Source organism: Melopsittacus undulatus, chromosome 17, assembly GCF_012275295.1.
Source record: "Melopsittacus undulatus isolate bMelUnd1 chromosome 17, bMelUnd1.mat.Z, whole genome shotgun sequence".
In the NCBI taxonomy this organism is placed as follows: domain Eukaryota; kingdom Metazoa; phylum Chordata; class Aves; order Psittaciformes; family Psittaculidae; genus Melopsittacus; species Melopsittacus undulatus.
The window spans coordinates 4,939,275-4,953,972 of NC_047543.1; the positions used below are offsets into that span (position 1 = coordinate 4,939,275).

General features: G+C 52.8%; 1 protein-coding gene across 13 annotated transcripts in view; it reads right to left on the reverse strand.

Moving 5' to 3' along the window:
• MAPT (microtubule associated protein tau) overlaps positions 1 to 14,495 on the reverse strand; it is a 40,987-nt gene extending 26,492 nt beyond the window's left edge. For 11 of the 13 annotated variants that reach the window (XR_004550354.1, XR_004550351.1, XR_004550350.1 and 8 more), the window contains exons 1-2: positions 14,399 to 14,495; positions 13,506 to 13,583 (exon numbers count right to left, since the gene is read on the reverse strand). The gene's annotated coding sequence lies outside the window, so the exon portion shown is untranslated. Of the gene's footprint in view, positions 1 to 3,430; positions 3,486 to 13,505; positions 13,584 to 14,398 lie in introns of those variants that run through there. The other 2 variants (XR_004550344.1, XR_004550345.1) reach the window with 2 other exon arrangements.
• Positions 14,496 to 14,698: the final 203 nt, after the last annotated feature.

Below are 14,698 nucleotides of genomic sequence, written 5' to 3' on the forward strand. Positions count from 1 at the left end.
ATGATGCTAACCTTTAGTGCACAGGCCACAAAAGCAACCTGGGCATGAGCCTCAATGTGAAATGACACACAAATGTGCTGCTCTTGTGTGTGCACATAGGGAAGAGGGATCTCCCTGCCCTAGACACACAGGGTCTGGGTACAGCACCTTTCCCCATGCACTGACCTGTCTGTGCAGGGTACAGCACCTTTCCCCATGCACTGACCTGTAGGAAGATGTGGATGGGAGCAGCAGTTCCCACCCCACAAGTGCTGGTCTCCAACAATCCCTCAGCTCACTCAGCATCCACAGACAGGAGCATCTTTGCTTCCCAACTGCAGACCCACAACCTGCTCCCACATCCCCTGTGCTGGATGTAAATGAGGCTGTTTCTTCATCCTGCCTCTCTCTCTTCCTCCCACCTGAGCATCTGAAGCAGAGCTCTCAGTGTCTCCCACAGCCTCCCTACAATGATGCAGTTTTGCCTCTGGGCTGGAATTCCTTGGGGCAGCATGAGGATGCTGAGGAGCTCACACACCCACCAGAGGCTCTGCTGCTGCATGGGGCAGGCAGCACAGCACAGCTTCCACTTCCCCTCTGCAGAGCATCTGAGCACAGCAGCAGTGAGCCATGATTCAGCACAAGCCCTGCTCAGCACTAAGGGCAGGGTGCTTGGGATGCTGCTGATGCTGCTCTGCACACAGGGAGAGCCCTGATCCCACTGAGCCCCACACATGGCAGGATTCAGAGCTAAAGGACTGGGGATGGGCTCAGGAAGATGCAGCCATTGATGCTTCAGAGGAAAGAGCTGCCAGGAAGAGCTGGCTTGTCCCAAGCCCCTCTCTAGGCTTCCTGCAGCCCCTTTAGGCACTGGAGCTGCTCTCAGGTCTCCCCTTTCTCTTGTCCAGGCTGCCCCAGCGCAGCTCCATAGGAGAGCTCTTGCTCTTAGCTGCAGAGGTGCCCACTCAACAGGAGGTGCCTCTCCCACAAGCTGCCCTCCCCATGGGCAGCACTTCCCACAGCTCTGCCCTGCAGGGCTCAGCTTTAAAGCCATTACAACAGTGCTGATGAAATTTCATCGGCACCAGATAAGCAAGTAAATAACATTAAGCACACAAAGTGATCCAGGGGCTGAGGGAGTCGCCAGCACCATTATCTCTGAGCTGCAAAGCTCTCCCAGCACAATTGGAAGTACCAGCTAATCACACACTGGGTCCTCTTCAGCAGAAGCAGCATCCACAAGGACATTTTATGCCTCTCCAATGGATGCTGAACTTCATTTCTTCTCATCCTTTGGGGATGTCAGCTAAGAGCATCGCTCACCCCAAACCGAACTGATGATGTGGAGTCTGGGGACAGACCTGTCCTGCTGAAACCAAGAACTGCCTATATGCAAACCCCTCTGGGTTGTTACTCAGGTAACAAATTCATGTGACTCGAGAGAATTTAAGCCTTATTAAAGTGCATATTTTAGATGAGACTGCTTGAAGATGGTGTGAAAACACTGAAGCAAGTCCATGATGCTAATCCTGCTTTTCCTTTCGAGGGGGGGAAGGGGAAACAAAACCATTAGGGGAAAGATGATTCTAAACCAGTCTAAAAAGCATAAAACCAGCCCCACCTTGAAGTGATGCTTCAGTAATGAACTGCAGCAAGGAGAGCTGCACAGATAACTTCAGCAGCATCCTCTGCACCCCAGATAAAGCACAAACCCTCTGCAGAATCTTATCCTTTCCCAGCAGGACTCCTCCTGTGAAGCAGGAACACTATCTAGAAGGCAACAGCCTATCCCAAAATGAACAGCCTCCCTCTTTCCACACCTGCAGCCCTTTGGGGCAGAGCCATTGAGCTGTGCCATGGGGTGCATGGGGAGGCAAACAGCAAAGGCTTTGCTGGGGGGAGCAGGAGCAACTCTGCATCACTTCAATAGTGTTTCCCAGTCCCTGCAGGCCTGTGATGTACAGAATGTTAGGGGCTAGAAGCCAAACTAGCAATTCACTGCCCAAAGCACACAGGACCACAAAGGCAGAAGGAAAAGCCTTAAGTGAAATGATGTGACCCTTTAACAGCCATGGACAGCACTCAAGGAGAGGAAATGAAGGCAATTACTCAGCTCAAGGCTCAGAAGGCATTTAAAGAGGACAGAAACATCTTCCTCGTGGAGTTTGGCAAGGATACTGAAAACAACCACTGCTCTCACAGGGCTCTGACAGCTCCAGGTGATGGTCCCCACATTGCCTGCAAACCCATCACCACTGCTGGGCCAAAGCCATGCCAGCCTGAGCCGGTCTCCTCTCCTCCATCCCTGCCACCATCCTGCACCCAGAATTAAAGCACTGCTCTTCCCCCACTGCCCATCCTGCACATGTCTTCTAACAGCTTGTTAGGCTTGAAGGCATCAGTAACATGGCTTGGTCTGGGTCTGGTCTGGCAACAGCAGAAGTAGCCCTGTTTGAGCAAAGCCTGGTGCACAGCCCACACTGAACACTGCTGCAGCCTTCCTCCAGAGGGAACCATGACAACAGCCACACACACTGCTCCATGAAGGGGAAAGGAGAACAGGAAGGACCCAAACAGACTTAGAAAAGACAATTCAATCAATAAATGAATTGGACACCTGTAAGCTGTGTTTATAGGGCATAAACCAGCCCTGGGTACTGGAAGGAAACTTCTCCCATAAAGCAGCATGCTCCCGTTGCCTGGTGACCCCTCTGTTGAAGACCATGAGGCTCCACACAGCCCCAAGCCCTGTCTGCAGCAGCAATTCCAGCACAGGCAGCAAACAGGCATCCAGACATCCCTTTGGGATGCAGCCAGGACCTGTCACTGCCAGCACAGCCACAGCAGAGCCCTCACCCCACTGCCACCACCACAAACCCCCTCCATCCAGCAGGATTGAGATGCCAAAGGAAGTGGGGCAGCCCCAAAGCCTTAATCCCTTGGCAAAAGGTTTCTCTGCACTAAAAGGTAACTAAAAGCCAGGCTGGAAACAACATACCCTATTGAGAGCGGCCCAGTGGCAGAGATGCTGGTACCCACAGCTGGGTTCCGTGGTGCTCAGCACTGTGTCATCTGCCCTGCACGACATCAGCGCTGTCACAAAGGAGAACAAAACCCCACAACCAGGCTCGTGCCAGGACACGGGTGCTCCCATGGTGCCCAGCCAAGGGAATGGGTCAGCAGCTGTACCCCACTGCTGCTACAGCCCCAGGATGGACAGGACACAACCCAACAGGCCCTGGATGTGCAGTGATCCCAACTGCACAGCTCCAAGGATCACGAGTGTGGGAATGGCTCCATTTACATACACCCAAATCCCAAACTAAAGGTGTTGGCAGAGCTGTTGCAGCACAAGGGGGGTTACAGCCACACAGGGCAAGGAAACACAGAGATTCCAGCCCAGGGCGAGTGCAATGAGAGATCCCAGCTGGATTTGCACACTGGTACTCACCAATGGGTCCAACCAGCTCTCACACCAGCCACAGTGAAGGCTCCTGTGTGCTCACAGCCTCCTCCTCCTCAGTACTAATGAGTGAGTGCTCACTCTTTGAGAACCCAGCAAACATAAGCTGTGTGAGTGTTACCTCTGAAAGGTGATCAAACACCAACAGGCTTTCAAATAGAGCATCAGTCTGTCTGAATTACACCATTAAAGTGGAGTGACAGCCTCATGAAGCAGCATCAGCCTGAAAGGTTGTTCATAATTCATAAGCAACTTCCTTTTCATCTCTGTGTACATCTCCAAGCACTGCTTTTCCCAGCAGCTGACAGAGGCAGGAATAGGGATAGAGACAGCATTAATCACAGCCACTAATGCAGGGAGATGAGGGATTCCATGGAGTTAGGAGCTGGAAAAAGCCTGAAAAACTCCCTTCAGGTTCAAAGACAAATACCTCTTACAACAATAGGAGGGGAAAAGAAACAGCTTCAAAAATGTGCATTTTCTCATGGTTTTTTGCTCTTTTTCCCCATGTTATAGCTTAAAAGACTCCTTTCCCTGGGAGATGGACATCCCCCATGCAGACAGAGGTGGGTTTGGGCTCACAGCAGAACAGCTTTGAGGCCCAGTAACACCATCACAGCCAGGGGGTCCCACTGGCTTCATGCACACCCACCTGGGACCCAAAGGTTACTGACACCAAACCCACAGCTCCCACACTGGCTCATGGCACATTACTGGGTCTGGGGAGGAGATGGGGGTGCTAAGAGGGCACAGAAGCCCCATGTAATGAAATGCCACAATTCTATACAAACAGCCCCAAAAGGGAAGAGCAAAGCTGGGTTCACAGACACAAGGAAGATGTCAGTACCTAGCTCTTCCAAAGGCACAGCCCTGGGAGCTAACCCAATCTGCCAGCCCAAAGCAGCTTAGGCCCAGCTCAGCAGCTGCCTCCCAAGCAGGGTGGCAATCAGGAGACAGGATTATCCAGGGACACAGCTCCAGCCTGAGCTGCAGGAGGAGCTCAACTCAGATGGGAACTGGTTTTATCTGCATGTCTCTGTCCAAATAAAAGGGTGCCATGAAGGTGGCATCTTCCAAGAATAGGGATGTGCTGGGAATCACCTGATGAGTGTTCTGCAGTGTAGGAATAGCAACCCTAAACTTGCATCAATGGCTAACGACAAAAGCATGAAGAGGTTACCAAAGACATCATTATTCCCATATTCATAGAATCCCAGCCTGGTTTGGGATGGAAGGGACCCCAAAGCTCACCCAATCCCAACCCCTTCCACTGGAGCAGCTGCTCCAAGCCCCTGTGTCCAACCTGGCCTTGAGCACTGCCAGGGATGGGGCAGCCACAGCTTCTCTGGGCACCCTGTGCCAGCGCCTCAGCACCCTCCCAGGGAACAGCTTCTGCCTTAGATCTGTGCCCATCTTCCCAGCAAGGGGAGCAGATGTGAAGCCTTGCAATGGGGCAGGCTGGGGATGGTGGGTGTCAGCTCTCTGGATCACCCTTCCCATCCCATACTAGGATGCAAAGATCAGGCTGTCCCTAAGGCACTAACTTCAGTACACTAAAGCTCTGATCAGAGGGGCTTACACAGCAGCAAAAGGAAGCCCCAGCAGGTTTAAAGCTTGTCCTATCTGCTCAGCAGGCTCTCTGTGAGCACAAGAGAAGCCTCTTTGGCAGGATTTACCTCTGCATTTCCCCCCAGCCCCATGCTGGAGCATCCTGCATCACAGAGCCATGACATACACTGGGGATAAACTCTTCCTCCCTCAAAATCCTGCTTGCCTGGGAAGCCTTTAAGCAGTTGGACATGCAGAGCGGATCAAAAAGAAGGCAGAAGATCTTATTTACCAGCTAATTCCCTTTGACTTTTCCTATCCCAGGCTCAGCCCAAGCCACTGGAAATCAGAGCATCCTCCCTGCTGCTCAGCAGCGATTAGCTGATGAACAGAACACGATGGAAAAGCCCAATATTTACCTAATGGGGTAATGGGTTTAAACTTCAGCAGAGGAAGATGAGGTTAGATACAAGAAGCCCTTACTGGGAGGGTGCTGAGGTGCCTGCAGCAGACCAGCCTCCTTCCCCTATCTCCCTGAGCAAAGGCAGACAATGCTGCTGTGGTCAGTGCTAAGCTGAAATGATGCTGACACCGAGATCAATGTGCAACCACAAGCTTCCTAAATTAAGGAGGTGTTAAGAGAAGCTTCACTTCCACCTGTGAATGGACCTGAAAACTTGGGCACTTGATATTGCCTCCTACCTTAAGCAAGGCAGCAACGTGTGCATGTGTGCAGCACCACAGGGAAGGCCTCAAACAGGTACCCTGGCCTCAGGGTAGCAATGGTTTCACTGGGGGAAGATGCAATTCCACCAGCCAGGCTTGGTCCTTACTCCTGCCACCTCCAGCACTGCTCCAGCACCACACTGGGAGGGGTTCAAGGCACTACATCAGAAGCTGAACCCTTACCAGCCAACAGTATGTGACACTGGTGCTATGGGGCATTTAGAGCCCCAGCACAGCAGAGGGGGAAGGTGTGGGATGCCAGCATGAGCCTCCACACAGGGTCAGGACACAAGGTATGTGTTCATTGCTCCTCTTCCTTTGATTTCACAGTGCTGACACCATTTACTGCACCCTGACAGAAGCTCTGTGAACATTCAATGCTGCCACAGTAATGAAGATATTAAACATAAACCCCTCTTCCTGCCACAGCTCTAGCTTGTGAATGTGAATGATGCTGCTCACAGTGACTGAAGCAGGGAAGTGCCATGGACATGAATCTTCTCCGGGCAAGGAAAATCATTGCAGGACTCATCTCAGGTTCATTTCTTAGCCATTTTAAGCTGTTTCAACACATGGATCCACATTAAAACAACGACAACAGCACCATCTGCTCCAGCTACTGCAATACCTGTGGCTGGCATCACCCTTCTGAGTGACACAGAGCCTGTCCCAGGGAGGAAGCCAAGTCAGGTGAGTTGTCCCAGGGAGCTCTGTTCCACTCCTGCAGGATCCAACACTGCAGAGATGCAGGGGGGAGACTGAGCTGAGCTCTTAGGCACAAGCTGTTCCCTGTGAGGGTGTTGGGACACTGGCACAGGGTGCCCAGAGGAGCTGTGGCTGCCCCATCCCTGGCAGGTTGGACACAGGGGTTGGAGCAGCTGCTCCAGTGGAAGGGGTTGGAGCTGGATGAGCTTTAAGGTCCCTTTCAAACAAACCATCCCATAACTCTATGAAAACACACACTTACCACCACCGTTCCCTACACAACCTGTGACAAACCCTCACAACACAGCTTGTCCATAGTGCTTACTTCACCAAGCCATTACTTCTAGCCATTTGACACCCAAACTGGGCACCAAATAGCCCTTGGCCCCATAGTGTCCAGTTCCAGCATCCCAGGGATGACTGTCAGCACTGGAATGCAGCAGATGCCTCACCAGGCCAGGCTCTATAAATACAGGGAAGGAGTCACTCTTGACACAGTGGTTTCTTACCCTAGAAAGCAACAAACATGACAGATCTCACATGTTTTCAGGGCTTTAGCAGGACTTGCCCTCATTCCAGCAGTCACCATGCAACAAGACAGGGCTCAAAGGGGGAATTTTAGCTTCTGTTTAGCTTTTCTACACTACTTTTGCCTTTAGTGACAAAGAGATGTCTCACATGAGGTCAAAAGTCAAGAGTGTGTTTCCTGAATGCCTTTCTTTTCTTGTTAAGGCCAAAAGACACAACAATAGGACATTCATCAAGCATTGCTGCTGCTCTCACATCTCCCTTGTCATGTTGTTGCTGGGAACTGGTGCCTGTTCATGTTCCATACAGTGTGCATGAACAGTCGGCAGTGCAGTGGGCAGCAGCAGCATCTCCCAACACCCAGCACGAGTTACCAGGGTCTGAGAGGCAGAGCTCTTGCTTTGAACAGAACAACCAATAGAAGCTGCATCTGTACCTTTCTCATTACAAAGAGGCCCAGTTTGCACTCTGCTAAGTCACAAGACAAACAAGGAATTTCAAGTGAGGATGAACAGCAAATGAAAACCTCTGTACACAGAACACATCCCTGCTTAGCACTGGGATGTCTCCCTCCAGCTAGTCCTGGCCCAGTTTGGGTCACTGGGGATGGCAATCAGGTAGCAATCTTGGTGCTAGTTTCACTGAGCTGACAAGCAGCTCTGCAACACAAGCAGATGCAGGCAGAGTGAACAGTGACAATGTGAACAGTGTGAACAGTGACAATGCACACGGGAACCATGAATTCAGCCACAGTTGCAAACCATTATCCCCAGCAAGTTTAGAATGAAGCAGAATCCATGTGCATGTCATCCTCCCCAGGAAGCAGCAGGAAGGGTGGCTGCTGCCAAGGGTCCTTTCCATAGGGATGAAAGGGGGAAATGGGATGAATTCCAACCTACCCCACATCGAGGGATTCAGGCTCACTACGTAAATGAGGTGCAATCAGTCTCCGGAGGGATTTTATCCCCTTCCAGCTCTAAATGCAGCTCTGCTGTCACATGGGCTGCAGAGCCTTACTTCTTGCTTAAAATAATGCTGCTCCTGCTCTCAGGTTACAAGGGCTCCATTCATGTCCATAAGGTCATGAGCTCTCTCTCAAGCTGTAATACAAAGGCTGGGATCAACAGGGCTGCTGGGGTTTCAGTGCAGTCCTTGCAGAGGCTCTGACCACACCTAGAGGCAGAGTGCTTTGTCACAGCCTTACCGAGGGAGGCAGCAGCACTCGCTGCCGCAGCACAGTATGGGCTGGGAAGGGTGATCCAGGATGCTCAACCATTCCATGGTTCCCTGATCCGCACATCCTACAGTACAGGATTCTTGCATTTAGGAACACAAGCACCAAGAGGCTCCTGGAGGTTGATAGAGCAAACAAGCCCATGGAATCAAAGGCTCCTCCATAACGGGAGCACACGAGCAACAATAACTCAGGACCTCAGACAGCCGTGACAATAAACCCTATTATTAGACCCAGTAAAAGCAGTGCCGTATTTGAGAGATTAAGCTTTAATAAGTGCCTTCACATTCAACAGCATTCACGGCTCTGCCTCTCGCCTGCAGGAACCTGGGGGAAAGGAGGAGCTGGAGGGGAAATTCAGCTCCCAGTAAAGGCAATGCTCATGCAGAGCAGGCTACAAAGCCATGGAGTAAGAGGCAGTGCTGGAGCTCACAGTGCTGCAGGTGACAGTCCCCATGCTGTTCCAGCCCCATCCTTTCTGAACCTGTTCCCTTGCTTACTGACAGCGGCTACAGGCAACACTCAAGCACATCTTTCAGCTGGACTCCTTTCCTGCTTCCCTTCCTGTTCCCAACAGCAGCACTTAACACTCCATGATCCATGTCCTCGGGGCCCTCCAGCTCTGCACCAGAACATGCCAAGGGGAAGGCACTTCGGTTTCTGTCCCATCTGGAGATGTCCCTGGTTAAAACCCACTTCCACAGCCCCTGCAGCAGGCTCCAGGGCAGCATCGGTTGTCATGCTGATGAGGAGGCAGGTAAAACCCCATGTAGGGCAGAACTTGCTTAGGGTAAAGCAAGTGGGAGCTGAAAATGAACCACAAAGGCCATTCTGATTGTGGATTACATCCCAGCTTCAGGCTCACCAACACCCGATGTCTGACACCACAAAATACCAGCAGAGAGCACCTGAAGCTCACTTCTGTAACACAGCCACATAACCCAGCACCATTGGAGGTCTCACCTGAATGCACAGAGGTAACTTAGCCCCAGCAACTCTTCCCCATCACATCCAGGATCTGCAGTGGGAGGGTAATAACATCCTAACCCCCTGCAGGGAGCTGGTCAGCACTTTGTATAGGGTAGGTCAGCATCAGGGAAGGAACACAGGCTACAGCTATGAACCCTGGACTGCCTTTGCTGCTGACCAGATGCACTGCTTCAGATCGAAGCTGCATTTTGATGCAAACCAGCACAAGAACGTTTGTCACCAGTGCCAGGAAGCTGTCAGCCTGGACACACAGACACGGTGCTGATGAGCCTCCATCCAGCCTGCACAGACCTCCTCTGCCCACAGCACTGAGCACATGCACAGCAGGACAGATGAGGTCCCTGGACCATCAAGTGACATCTGGCACAAAGGAGGAGCAGAGATGCTCATGAGCAAGACACACACATGGTCTATGGCAAGACCAACACAGCCAGGATCTAAGCAAGCTTTGATCAGGTAAGAGATTCAATGTTTCCTGCAAAGGGAAGCACTTCACCACTGACCAAAGGTGCTCAAGGATCAGGGTAGAGGCTTGTTTGGAGGCTTCATTTTATTTAGCCATTTACAAGCACCTCAAGGAATTTCCTTGTGCAGCAAGTGACGTGATGAGATCCATCTGAAATTACAGCAGGCACCTCCAAGCAGACAGCCTGGGCAGGAGCCCACAGGGAGCCAGAAGGTCCTGCAACTGCAGCCCATGGCAAAGTCACACACACAGTATTCAAAGGCATGAATACAGCAGAGGTGATGAAACCCCTTGGAAGTGTTGAAGGTTTAACACAGTCCTTCTTCCTATGACCTCATAGACAGGTTTGTCCCTTAGACATCACCCTGCACTAACCTCCATCAGGTTCTGTCCTCCCCATGTGCCACAGAGCTGCAGTCACCTGGAATAACACACACCCTGACCAGCCAAACGGGATAGATGCACCTGATCCACCTTCCCTGAACACAGACGGTGCCATCCCACAACCACTGCAGCAAGGCAAGAGGAGCACAGAGGATGGACAAACAGCAGCACCTGGTCTAGGAAGAGGCAGGTACAAGGGGGAGGCTGGAAAGATGGGAATAATTAGCCCAGCTGAAGCAATAACCCCTTTAGCTTAACAGGAGGTATCCCCTGGTGCTGCCTTGGCTTGGGTATTTAAAGACAAGACACTGCAATCAGGAGCCACAGCACATGGACCGACTGCTCTTACTGATGGGACAGCTTGGAAGGGAAAGGGGGAAACCAGGGGATTGATCTCTGAAGAGAATGAAGGGCTCATTAGACTTGCAAAGGAATTCCACTCCAGTCTCAAGGCACAGATACTCCAGCCTCCAGATTCCAGTGTAAACTGCATATGTTTCCACAGGCACTTTAAATAACAGCCTACTACCAGCAGATTTCAGTGTGAAACAAAGCTCCATCTCACAGATGGAGGATACTCATCCTGCTGCAGGAAGAGATTCAGGTCCCTCACAGCAAACTGTGCCCCCCTTAAAAGCCACACAAGGGCCACAGTTCTCTGCTCTATCCACCACATCTTGGGGTGGATTGAGGGCTGGTTGTGCTGAAAGCCAAGTGCAAGCAATGCTGCACCCAGCAGCATCCAAGAAGGAGCAGGGATCCAAACCAAGGGCTGCAGCCTTTGCCCTGCAAACCCTGCCTGACACCAAAGAGCCCATTGACCTCTACCTGGGATCACTCCCTCTAAATCCCTTCCCAGGGAGCTCACCACAAGTGGGAACACCTCTGCACTGCTCTGCTGGCAACCCGTGCCTGCTTCATTGATGAGCACCCCAGCAGCAAGGCCATGGGCTTGGGGTGAGCCCCAGACACCACACCAGCCCAGCACTGGGGTCTAAACCCTGCCAAACACACCCTACACCCTCTCAACATCACCCAGGTGAAGGGTCCATGAGTCTACCACAAGTCCAGGGCTCTTCAGTACAAGCTTCACCTCTCGGTCCAGCCCCACACCTATGACCAACTACCACACAGCCTAGGGAGGAATAAGCCAACCTACTAGCCCATCTATTTCTAACAGCCCCACAATGCTGCAAAGCCCAACTTCCAAATGAGGACATAAATGTCATCAAGGAGCAATTTGCTGTGCTCCCTGCTATTACACACTGAGAACCACTCAGCAGATACACCAGGCACAAGGTGATACCCAAACACTTGGACAGTGATGCAACCCAGACCCACAAGCATGCAATGAAGAACAGGGCTCTTACAAACGAAGCAGAGGAGCACGGAAGGCAGAGGATGAGGACACTTACCAGCATGTTCCAAGTGTCCCTGGCTAGATGCACCAGGCTCAGCATGGAAAGAGCATTTTTATCCTATGAGGTTTGCTCTCCCAGCCCCATGGCTTTTGGGAAGGAGATGAGAACACTGCAGCATCTTTGTTCAGGACAGCTAAATACATTTACTGGGTCTTGCTGGAAGTGCAGTTTATTGAGCACAGAGGGAATGGGACAGCTTGAATGAAATGCCTTGGGAAGGAAAAGGCTGGAAGGTGAGACAGAGATGCAGGGGGAGGAAGGATAAATTAGAAGCCTGACCTGTAAATACTTAACACAGAGCTTGAAAAGGGCAATTAATGAGGAAGGAGAGACACAAACCCCACACTATGGCACTTGTGACCTGCACCTTGTCACCTGAAGGGACCAGACCCACCTCCTCTCCATGGGAACTCCCCACAGGACACACAGAGGTCCTGTTGCTTCTGTCCTCACCTTGGCTAATCCCAGCTGATGAAGGCTAAAGGTCCATATCTTCCCTGTGATGCCACCTGCCCCTTCCAGAGCAGCAAACAGCCTTGTAGCCAGGCAGACACCACAACACCTTGACCTGTCTCACACTGACATCAGATGGGACTTCTGCAACAGGTTCACAGCACACTGCTCCAGAGCAGGGCTGACCATATGAGCCTCTCTGGCTTTCATTTAAGGGCTGCACACAGTAACAGCCATGCTCTGCACCTTCACTCATTAACACAAGCAGAGCTGGTTTAGTTCAGGTTTCTCAAGGATCAGCTCCTGGCTGTGCACGACGAAGACAAGACCCACAGCACATCACCTCCATGTGCACACTAATGGCCCAATAACCTTGTAAACCACCAGAGCTCACCAGGTGCTTCATTTCAAGCTCTATAGCTCAAGACCCAACTGTCCTAAGATCCTCTGATGCTGTAGTCAAGCCTTATGGAGGACAGAGACCCAAACACCCAGCCTGTTGGACAAGCATCCCATTTCCCTGCAACACAAGAGATGGGTCTCAAACAACAACCCCTACCTGCACTGCAATCCCAAAGCTCTGAACACCAACCTTCATTTCCATTCAGCATCATGAGATACAGCTGCTGATACTGGGCATGCCACAACCATACACCCCTTTTCAAACACCACTCTATCTAGAGCATGAATGAGACAATGCAATACAGGTGTGAATGACCTGCCTGGAAACCTCTGTGCACTGCAGTAAGTCAGCCAGCACCCTGCCTTCCTCCTTAGGTTATGGGGCAAACCCAAGTGTTTTGCACATCAAGAGGGAACAAAGTGACTGCCCCATCCCTGGCAGTGCTCAAGGCCAGGCTGGAGCAGCTGCTCCAGTGGGAGGTATCCCTACCTGTGGCAAGGGGTGGAACTGGATGAGCTGTAAGGTCCTTTCCAAATCATTCCATGATGCTATCTGGGTTTGACTATTTCTCATTTATATAAAGAATGAGATTTCCCCTCAGGCTTAGCCTGTAAATGCCCAACTGAGACCTCTTGTGACAACACCTTGAGAAAACAGGCCAAACAACAGCAGGAAAGCCATTAAATACCCCAAATGTGAGGTACTGACAGCAAAGGTAAAACCCCTTCACCGGCTGTAGGAGAACAGCCATCACCAACACACATTAATGCTTCTCAGCAGTGAATTCTGTTCCACTCCTTCAGGCACACGCTCACCATGTGCCCAGATCCCCACGGATAAAGGCAGCTCAGGACCACGCCAAGAGCTGCAGTGACAGCTTAGCTCATCTGCTTCCACACTGCTTCCAAGCAAGACCAGCCCCTCGCTGCCAATGGAGCTGCACCTCGTCTGGTGGTACCACCAGCAAATGGAAGGAGAAACTCCCTTTAAAGCGATGGCAGCTTCATCAGGGCTCAAACCTGATCTCCTTCCCTGCACAGACAGGGATGCAGGCAGCAATCTCCATCCTTGTCTGGTGGTACCACCAGCAAATGGAAGCAGAAACTCCCTTTAAAGCAATGGCAGCTTCCCTATGCTAACGAACAGGGCTCCAACCACCCTTCCCTGGGCAGACAGGGATGCAGGTGCCAATCTCCATCCCTCACCTGGAATGAGCTGGTCCTGCTCCTCACGGCTTTAGCTGCTCCAAGGCAGGGGATGCCACACAGGGGGCCTGGAAACACCTGGGGAGGAAACTTCCCTTTGCACATGGTGAAGTTGGATTTAAAACAAAGAAACACCCAGGACTCGAAGGGAATAAAGGCAAAGCCCAGGATGGGGCCGGCCCCATAGCCTGCTTGGGGTGGTTTTAGGACAGGAACCAACAGCAGCATGGAAAGATGGGGACAAGAGGGGCGATTTCATCCCGGCACGGGGATGCTGGTGAGGTGTAAGGCACAACACACCATATACACCGGGTACCACCACCCTATGGGGCACCGGCATCCCCAGCCCTATAGGGAAGCCCCCGATGCTGAGCAGGGCAGGACCCCACCGTTACCGTTAAGCACCCTGCGGATGCACAAAGCAGCGCATCACCGGGGCTGCCGGACCCCCCGGTACCGGGGCTGCCGTGACCCCCACACGGCTCCCACCCCCCAGATGTGGGGCAGGGCGTGCACAGGCACCGGTTTTAACCCCCCTTCTCCTCATGATTTCCCATTATCGATGAATTAACCGTTGTTAACGACAACGGCCCCGCGCCCCCCCCCCCCTGCAGAAGATGGCACCGCCCTCCTGCCGCAGCCCCCCGCCACCGGCCACCGGGGCACCAAACCGGTGTAAAACGGGGGGAGAACGACTCAAAAACCCGTTCTTATCCCCCCATCCCACCCCGCACGTTTTGGGGCTAAAACCGCCACATTTGGGGCTGTTGAGTGCGGTTTTTTCCCCGTTTCCAGCCGTTTCACGCTGCGGGTGTCGGTGTCGGTGCCGGCATCACCCGTACCCCCCTCAGCTCCGGTTCCCCCCCCTCCGGTTCCCCCCCCCCCTCCGGTACCTGCCACAGGGTCCGCACCGGAGCGGGCGGCGGTGACGCGGGCGGGGCGGGGGCGCGCGCGAGCTCCGGAACCTTCGCCGAGCCGGCGCGGGAGCGCGCATGCGCGGGGGGCATCGTACCCCCCCCCCCACTGCTGGGGGGGGGATCCTGTGCGCATGCGCGGCGGGCATCGTACCCCCCCCCACCCCACTGCTGAGGGATCCCGTGCGCATGCGCGGGGGGCATCGTACCCCCCCCCTTGCTGAGGGGGGATCCCGTGCGCATGCGCGGAGAGCATCGTACCCCCCCAACCACTACGGA